Below are 9,478 nucleotides of genomic sequence, written 5' to 3'. Positions count from 1 at the left end.
ATGTCTTTCCTCTGCCTCCCATCTCCGCCGATGTCTGCTTCTCCATCCACACCCCACTCTACCGATCAATCTGCCAACAGGCAGTCAGGTTTTTCAGATCTTGTTCCTTTTGAATGTTGGACTCCAAACAGTTTTATTCCCTGTAGATTGATACTGAGAAGTAAGATTTGCTGGATCATATGATGGTGCTATCATTAGCTTTCTGAGGAACATCCACATGGTTTCCCATTATAGCTGTACCAGGTCACATTCCTGCCAACAGATTACCCCTTCCTCCACACTTTTGCAAGGCTGTTTCCTCTTGACAGTCTGATAATGGCTATCCCAGTGACAGTGAGGTGGAGCCACCCCATGTCCCATGGTTTTGACTCCCATACTCCTGGTCACTGTATGGCTTCTTAGGAAAGAAATGATTACTAGGGGTTTTGTCATTGTGATCATGTGGTTGTTTCTTGGTGTGACTTCCTCCAATATTCAGAATATTACTTCTTACCAGATACACAGTTCACAGCTACTTTTTGTGATTACATCTAGTGCCTTTTCATCTTATTCGCTGTTTCCTCTTTTGTGCAGAAACTTTTGAATTCAATGTGGTCTCACTTGTTTCGTTTTTGTTTTGTTATGTGTAATTTACATCACCTCTCAGCCTTTTGGCTAAGATCAAGTGTAGTATCTGTAATTTACATATTAATTTGTAGAGGTTTTTTTTTTTTCACAGAAATAGAAAAATTCAAAAATTCATATGGAACCTTTAACAATCCCTGTAACTAAACCCATCTTGAGTAGGAAAAACCAAGTTAGAATACTTCTTCTTTCAAGTCACACTACAAACTTACACTAGTGGAAAAGTTATGTTACAGGCATCAAGATGCATACAAGCCACCAGGACAGAATGGAGGGTGCAGAAACATGAACACATATGTGACTTACTCTTCAACAGAGGTGCTGCGGTGCTTAATCTTTGTGAATATGACCAGGTTTGTAATCACCTCGGAGATACACCTCTGAGTGTCTGAAGGAATATCCAAGGAGGTTTTTACTGAGGAAGACCCATCCTGACTGTGGATGGTAACATCTTGTGGACTATGATCCCAAACTAAATAAAGAGCCGGATAAAGTCAACTGATAAGGAAGAGGTCACCTGTACTCTGGTGTCCCACAGATTATTTAATCACAGTATATTAAGTTACACTGTATATGAGATGGCAAACGGTGGCCCCAGGAAGGATCCAGGCTAGGACTTATTTGAGCTCAGTATAAATCTAAAGGGAATAAAAGTGTTTTGAAGAGAAAGCTGTAGTAGTCCCATGTTCAAAAGAAACAAGATCTGAAAAACCTGACTGTTGGCAGACGGATCAGCAGAGTGGGGTGTGGCTGGAGAAGCAGACATCGGCAGAGACGGAAGGCAGAGGAATGGCATTAGCTTTTAACAAGAAGGCTTGCCAGGTGGTGTTGGTGTGTACCTTCAATCCTAGCACTTGGGAAGCAGAGGCAGGTTCAAGACCAGACTGATCTATAGTGTGAGTGCCAGGGACTCACTGGGACTGAGTGCCAGCATTTATCTCTCTGCTTCTTTACCATGGGTAGAATGTGACTTCCTGCCTTCAACCGTGCTTTCTCTTATATGACAGACTCTGCCCCTTAGACCGTGAGCCCACATAAATCTTTTCTGCCTGATGTTGCTTTTCACAGATATTTTGACATAGAAACAAGAAAAGTGTCAAAGTACATAATTGGACAGGGAAAGGCAATTTACTGAGGTGCTTGGGGAAGGTAGGCATTTCTACACATACTAAGGAGGGTGGAGTTGGAGCCTCCTTTTATACACACAAAAGTCAATTCAAAATGAACTATAGACTTGAATCTGAGATCTGAAGCCATAAAAAAGTAACAGGGGGGGAGGGGAAGGGGGACATGGAGGGAAGCTCAGACACCAGTGCTGGCTGTTACTACAGTATAGTCATTGGCATACTTTCTCTATAAGAGCTTTGAAGGCTGGGTGGGTCTCTTCCTCCTCTCTGACTCTGAAGCTTGTGTGAACAATTCTTCACTCAGGATGAGCTCAAATAAGTCCTAGCCTGGCTCCTTCCTGGGGCCACAGTTTGCCATCTCATATGCAGTGTAACTTGATATACCGTGATTGAACAACTTGTGGGCCAACAGAGTACAGGTGGTCTCTTTCTTCTGACACTTTTCAGTGAATCTTGCAAGGTCTTGTTGATACCTGACTCAGGTTTTCCCTGTTTTCTTACCTTGAAGATGAGCCAATATAGCCATTCCAGATGGCTCAGTGTTCAGCCAAAGACTTCTCTGATTTGTTGATTCAAATTCTCTCAACGCAGTCTCACTGGATCATTAATAGCCAATGCACTGTGTAACTGCATTTACATTGAACAGGTTACCTGGAAGGGAAGCTGGGGATGTATGGGAAGGTGGCAAAAAAAAAAAAAAATAGATGGAGACTAAGCTAACACCTGCTATTCAAGGTCTCAAAGTTTAATGAAGAACTCCCAATATATATAGGCAGGGGGGAAAGTCTGGAAGCTTCTCAGCAGAATCAATTCAGTTGCTCCACAGGTGGCCAGTGTTTTTCAGAAAACTGCAGGTTCTTGAAGAATAGGCTTCACCTTTGTCTGAGCACTCCACCTAGGTAGAGGGGATTATGGCTGACACAGGAGTTCCCACTCAAAGGCTGGGAGAGGAACTTCACATATGATAGATATCAAGTTCCTGCCAGGTGGCATGGCACCTCAATAAGGCTCTCGAAAGCACTGGCTCAGGTATCTATTTTTTATCCAATCAGGAACCATGGAGCAGGGGGCAGGTGCAATGATGCCTCATTTAGAGGCTGGGCTTCACCGCAAGTCCTCTGAAAGGGACCATGCCCTAGGGTGGCTTGTAAACTTTTCTACTAGAACACCCTACTGTGTTATCCAACCCACTCTGCTTCCCTGGTTCTGTACATGATATAAACATGTCATTTCCCATCATCTGGCACTCCCTAATTCTTATTTTAAGACTCAGCCTAAGCCTCGCCTCATTAGCCACTAACATCAGACAACTTCCCTTTTTGTTTTGGCTCACCAGGAAAGGTGGCTTGTACCCATAGTTCCACAGTATTACTGTAAAAAGGTTCAGTGTATAAACTTAGCAATTACATGCATATTTCTCTTTAAAGGGGTCTGGTGTGAGAGAACAGGTCATGTATCCTGACAGGTCACTGTCAGGATAGCTTTTCTTGCTTCTTGGAGGGTACCTCTTCCATCTTCAGTGGCCCCACTCAAAAATTCTCTCATCCGGTGTTCCCCCATTGTCTTTGCCACACCATGTCTAAGGATATCAACTATCAAAATGAATGTACGTTCAATGAATTTACACTTTTCTCTAGTATAACACAATCTTGGCCTTACTGGGAGTTCATTTTCAGAAGCATAGAAATTGCAAAATCTATAGACAGCCACAGATAAAACTGAGCTCCTGAATGAAATTCTAGCCTGAAAGGTAACAAGAGTTAAATAACCTCTGCTCACAGCCCAATTCACAGAATGGTGCTTGAACCTACAGAGCTGTGTACAGACTTTGCAGTGAGTTGACGTACAGCTTCCAAGTCCCAAGTCCCCACCAGATGGACCAGCTTTAATAAAGCATTAAACTGAAAAATATACCATGCCTGTTTGTTTCCAGCCTTGAGTATGTGTACTGTCTGCCTACAGTTCCTAGGCTACAGAAAAATATAAATAAGGCATTCTGTCAAAAACACTTACTTATTTTGAATTACTACTTGGAAACATTTGTATACCCCACAATGCGTTTTTAAGCACCAAAGAACTTTTTCATTAATATATAGTAGTATATGAAAGGTAGAATTTGCACTCTTAAGAGATTATTGAAATTTTAAAAATGCTAAAGTTCATTATATCAGAACCCCCTTTTGATTTGTCAGGTAGACAATAAAGTCATTTCAAATTGAATTAGAATATCTGGACTTTGTTTTTGTCATTGTTTTTCTCTCAGATGGGCAGGAAGATGTTCTATTAGAATAAGATGCTGTTGTTGTTGCTGCTGCTGCTACTTAGGAGAAGAGACACAGGTTGGTTGTCAATGAAACAGAGCCTAGAACTTAGTACAGAGAACCCTGCAGAGACTACTGAAAGGATACTTGGGAAAGGAGGGAGAGGCAGCATTTAGAGGCAAAGGTATGAAAAAGAGATCCCTGAGAAAGAATAGAAGTTAATAGAAAAACTAAACACATATCCCTTGATGGTTTGTGACTATGCTGGACACCCATTAAGTAGCAGCTGGACCTAAGGTAATAGTATGGATTGGTCCCCTAGGGAGAAAAACACACACAAATGCCACCTTAGGATAGTGATACATTTTCCCATCTTAAGAGCTAGATTCCTGAGGACAACAATCAGTATCTGGATGACCATCTATTCCTAACATTGAAGAAGAATTTTTTATAAGATAGATTGTCTCTGTTGAGGTTTTCTTATTGAAATCCAGTTAGGAAAAAAAAAAAACAACCTTAGATCAAGTTATGAAGATGGTCCAGCTCCTAAAGTGCTCCATATCTCTCAGAAGGAGGCAGAGGGACTAGCCTCAGCTGGTTTGGAACCCTTCCCAAGATACCTCACAGGAAAGAACACCTAGGAGACCACACTGTAGTGATACGAGCCTTTCCCTGTGAAACAAGGAAAAGAGGGGAGAAGCCATGCTCACATAGATCACACAGATGTGACCTCTCTCCCTCTGAAAGCCCTGTGGTCCAACATCCATACATACCAGCCTCCAAAAGTAGGAATCCTGCATTAGGTTAGGTGAAGGAGGAAAACCATCTTGATTGGCCCTGAGAGGAACACAGTCTCACTCCCTTCCCTTCATTCTCTGAACACACTGTGCACAGAATGGAGTCACCTGCTGAATACAAGGGTTCAAATACCATGTTCAAGTCATCTTGGACTTTTGCAGTTGCCATTGAATGGAGCTGGATACTTTTGTTTATCAACCTGTAGTTTTGGGATCCTAAATATAAACAATTATCATACTTTGACAGAACTCCTAGCCCAGATATCATCATCCTTTTAGCCAGATTTTGTCCATTATTCAAGATGTCTTCTTTTAGAATGCTGCCATCTTCTTGACCATGTGAAGATTGTGACCACATATTTAACTCAAGAGACTGACTCTTAACATTTGAACAGCTCACATATTCATCTTGGTAGGCTTTCTTTCTTACTTTCTTTCGACAACAAAAGAGTTGTTTACGAGGGACCAATTTAACAACATTCATCTCTGAAGTAATTTTCTTTTTGTAGGCTGTAAATACATTTGCAAAATCATGTAACTTCGTGGTAATAACACGACCCAGAAATTACAAGGTAATTAAACTCAAAGCATCTAAGTATAGTGCTCTAAGAATAATTTACTTCTTAGTGCCAAGAGTCAAGATTTTCCACTGCTAAGCATTAATGCAAAATGAATTAGTACTAAGCGTTCCAAGCTGCTGTGCACTAGGAATTATGAGGACTGCTTCTAGAGTTGCAAAATATAAGTGATGACTACCTGAAGTGAAAGTAAAGATGGTAAATGCATGCCCAGAAATAGCACTGGAAATGTTGACTATGGGCTTTTATTTCTGTTTGTGCCGGAGGGTTATGTGTTCACAAGAGTACATGTGTTAAAGTGTGTGTGTGTGTGTGTGTGTGTGTGTGTGTGTGTGTGTGTGAATACCTATGTACACCAGTGTGGAAGTCAGCAGTTGATGTCCTGTCTCTTCCTCAAACACTTCCACCTTATTGTTTGAAATAGTTTTTCACTGGAGTTAGAATTTACCAATTAGCAAGGTTGGCTGGTCAGCAAGCCCTGTGGAGCCTCCTGAATCTACCTCCTCAGTGCTAGGATTACAGACTAAACTACCTTGCTCATCTTTTTATGTGAGAACTATGGATCCAGACCAATGCTTACATGTGAGCACTCTACTGACTGAGCCATCTTCCCAAACCCTATTGTAATTTATAGCAACTTCTGTTGCTTGTAGAAGGTGAATATATACCTTCTCTGTAGCTTCTAAGTAGTTGCCCTAGGAGTCAGAGTTTAGCTGAACCTGGATGTACAGAAGGATTGAAAATGAAGATAAGGTAAGAACCCAATGGTACAACTTGACTACTCATGGTATTGTAGGAAAGGCCTGAAAGAGAATTTCTACCAAGATAAAATGGAAATTATTCAGATCATAACTTAGATTATCTTATCCTGGTGGAGAAAAGCTAAAGCTCAATATTTACCCTACACCCAGACTATCTTGTGTCTGTTCTCAATGTGTGCAGTGAGCCAGGAAAATGGTAGTAGCCCTGATCTTTATAGCAGTGGTTCTCAACCTTCCTAATGCTCTGGCCCTTTAATATAGTTCCTCATGTTGTGGTAGTACCCAATCATCAAATTATTTTTGTTACTACTTCATAACTGTAATTTTGTTACTGTTATGATCATAATGTAAACAGTTGATATGCAGGATATCTGATATGCAGCCTCCAAAGAGGTCATAACCCACAGATTGAGAACCACTGTTTTAGGCTATCCTTGTCAACTTCTCCAGGTCATAGAAGGTGACTCTCTGCTGAAGAGAGGAGAGAGTGAAAGAAGGAGAGAGAGAGAGAGAGAGAGAGAGAGAGAGAGAGAGAGAGAGAGAGAGAGAGAAGAGAGAGAGAGAGAGAGAGAGAGAGAGAGAGAGAGAGAGAGAGAGAGAGAGAGAAAGAGACAGAGAGACAGAGAGACAGAGAGAGAGGACAGGGAGGAAGGGGGAAAGGGAAGGGGAGGGAGAGGGAAAGGATGGGGGAGGGAAGAGGGATAGGGAGAATATGAGAACATAGTTAAATTTGTTTTCATATTCAAAGCCTGTTGAGAAAGCTATGAGGAGAAAGCCTTCCTCTAGACTTCAAAAGAGCCAGGGTTTTCTGTCACATGTTTATGATTTAGTCCCACAAATGGTCAGAAATACTCTGGGACTCTTGACTCTTTGGAGCCTAAGGTGGCTGTGCCCCAACCTAGTTCTAGCTCTTCTTTTAATGGCTCTTCTCAAGACTCCTTGATTCCCAGAGTCCCCATGTTTCCCAAGCCTTGGAAAGCGCCTCTACTCATTCTCTGAGAACCTAAATTACCCTTTGAAGCCTCTTTACATCTGCTCACAATTTATAAAGAGCCCCCCCCACTGAAGTTTTCTTAGATATTTCTGACCTAAATGAACCACCCACTGACTATTTTGATCCTAATATTGTTATTAATATGTCTGTGTGGACATTTTAGTTAAATATTTATCAATGATATCATTTTGAAATATTAGGAACATGTGGTCTTGGGAGGGGGCTGTTTCTCTGAACTTTTTAAAAATGTGGTTTTTGTGACCTAGAAATGTGATTCATTTCTAGAAATGATTCATCCATGTTTTTAAACAAACCGTATTCTTTATGTGAGGTGCAGATTTCTATCAGGATTATATTAATCTTTATTATTTATGTATTAATCTAAATGGGGATTGTTAATATTCATAATAAAAGAAATTCATGAAGAAACCTCAATCTGCAGTATTCCTAGAACATGAAAATTCTCTCATCAAGTGCAGTGATTGACATTACTGATTGGAAATCAGTCCCACCCTGGTCCCCAAAGAGAGGTATCATAAACTATGCTGAGAGGAGAATGGACAGTCAGGTGCTCATGAGTCAGTGAAGTTCAGAGACCCATGTGCCTGGGTCAGAGCTTGAGAAAAATCACACAGAGAAGCATCAAACATCTTCCTAGAACTCAAGTAACCAGACAAGCAAGAATCCAACCTAGAAATACCAAGTGCTCTCCATCTTTTGTTGTAGCTACGATTTGGTCACAGCTATACAACTCAATCACAGGTGGTGCAGCTTTGACACATCCGTGTATGACATGCACCTGAGAGTCTGTAGGCTGGAAAGGCTGTTGGTGACATGTCTGGAGAAAGCTTGCAGGGATAGAGCACCCATGCACACAGATGCAAAAGGTGAGGGGCTCACAGACTCCAATATGTGTAGCTCTTTATGGCTAGGATCTAAAGAAACAAGAAAGGCTACAGTTTTCTCATTCTTGGTCTTTTATTCATTTTATTTATTTTGTCAGTTTGATTTACTGCTGTCCAGAGGAGAGGTGATAAAAAGTTTTCCTTATGATGCTGTTCACCAATCTCTACCTTAGGTCTTTTTTTTTTTTTAATCGATCTAACCTACCTGTTTAATATCCCATTTCCTGATCTAGGTTTTCCAAGGTGACAGTTATTGTTTCAGTTAATTTACCCTAAAACATTATTGATTTAGAGTGAATTAATATTTTTCAGAATCCATAGGCTATATCTAGAAAGACCGGCTACTTGCGAATAGCTTCAGTTGGTTTTAAATTCTATTTGTAATTCCAAGAGACCACTAATGCCTTTGCGGCCATCTTTAATGTGCTGTTGGTACGGTGTGTATGTCTGTTTGTATTTATGGCAGTTTGCGTGGGTGAGGGCTCCACTTCTGAAAGCCTGTCATTAGAGATTCTTCTGGATCCTCCTCTGAAGAAAGCTGCAATACATTCTACACAGTTAGGTGATGGCCTACAACTATTGCCTCCTTCTGCCTCACCCTGGCTTTTGAGCAAGGCCACCCTCTTTCTGAGGTAGCAGTATGCAATAACTGAGCAATGCAGTGGCCATGGGTTAACCTGTCCTGCACAATACAGGACGTAGCTGCAGATTGTCCCTCCACCCTTCTTTCCTGCTTCCCTCTAAAAACTTACTTCCCAGCCAATGTCTGCACATCTCACCCAGGCTAACCACATGCTTCCCAGAGGAGCTGCCCGATAGCAGACGTACCGGAAGATGCCACTTCTGATCTCATTCTGTACTTTCTTCCCAGGTTGCCTCTGTCACCCTTCCATAAAGATGAACGATTTGGGCTGGCAAGATGGCGCCTCCAGGAAAGTGTTTGCTGGGCAAGCCTGAGCATGTGAGTTTGATCTCCAGATCCCATATGAAGGTTGAAGGGGAAGGGAAGAGAGACGACACTACTAAATTGTCCTCGGATCTCCACGCCCATTCCATGGCACATGTTCCCACCCACCTCTCTCTCTCTCTCTCTATCTATCTATCTATCTATCTATCTATCTCCCCCTCCCTCCCTCCCATTCTCTCTCTGTCTCTCTCTGTCTCTCTCTCTCTCTCTCTCTCACACACACACACACTAAATAAATAAATAAATAAATAAATAAATAAATAAATAAATGAATAAATGTTTTAAAGTTGAGGATTTTGTTTCAAAACCAGATATCGTTTCAGCATATGAATTAATAGATCTAACAGATTCATCAGTAGGGTCAAGATGCCCATGTTCCTTAGCACTGTTCAGCTATCACAGAGTCCCATGTGATTGAGCCCCATGCCACTGAGGCACAGGGTTCTATCACAGGTGCTTCCTGC

The 9,478-nt window shown here is 41.5% G+C and overlaps 1 pseudogene; it reads left to right on the top strand.

The window, feature by feature from the left end:
* The first annotated feature begins 634 nt into the window (after nucleotides 1-634).
* Nucleotides 635-753, top strand: LOC127679599 (uncharacterized; annotated as a pseudogene).
* Nucleotides 754-9,478: the final 8,725 nt, after the last annotated feature.

Source organism: Apodemus sylvaticus, chromosome 2 (genome assembly GCF_947179515.1).
Source record: "Apodemus sylvaticus chromosome 2, mApoSyl1.1, whole genome shotgun sequence".
Lineage (NCBI taxonomy): Eukaryota > Metazoa > Chordata > Mammalia > Rodentia > Muridae > Apodemus > Apodemus sylvaticus.
The sequence above is the reverse complement of the archived record's forward strand: the minus strand, read 5'-3'. Positions and strand labels throughout refer to the sequence as shown.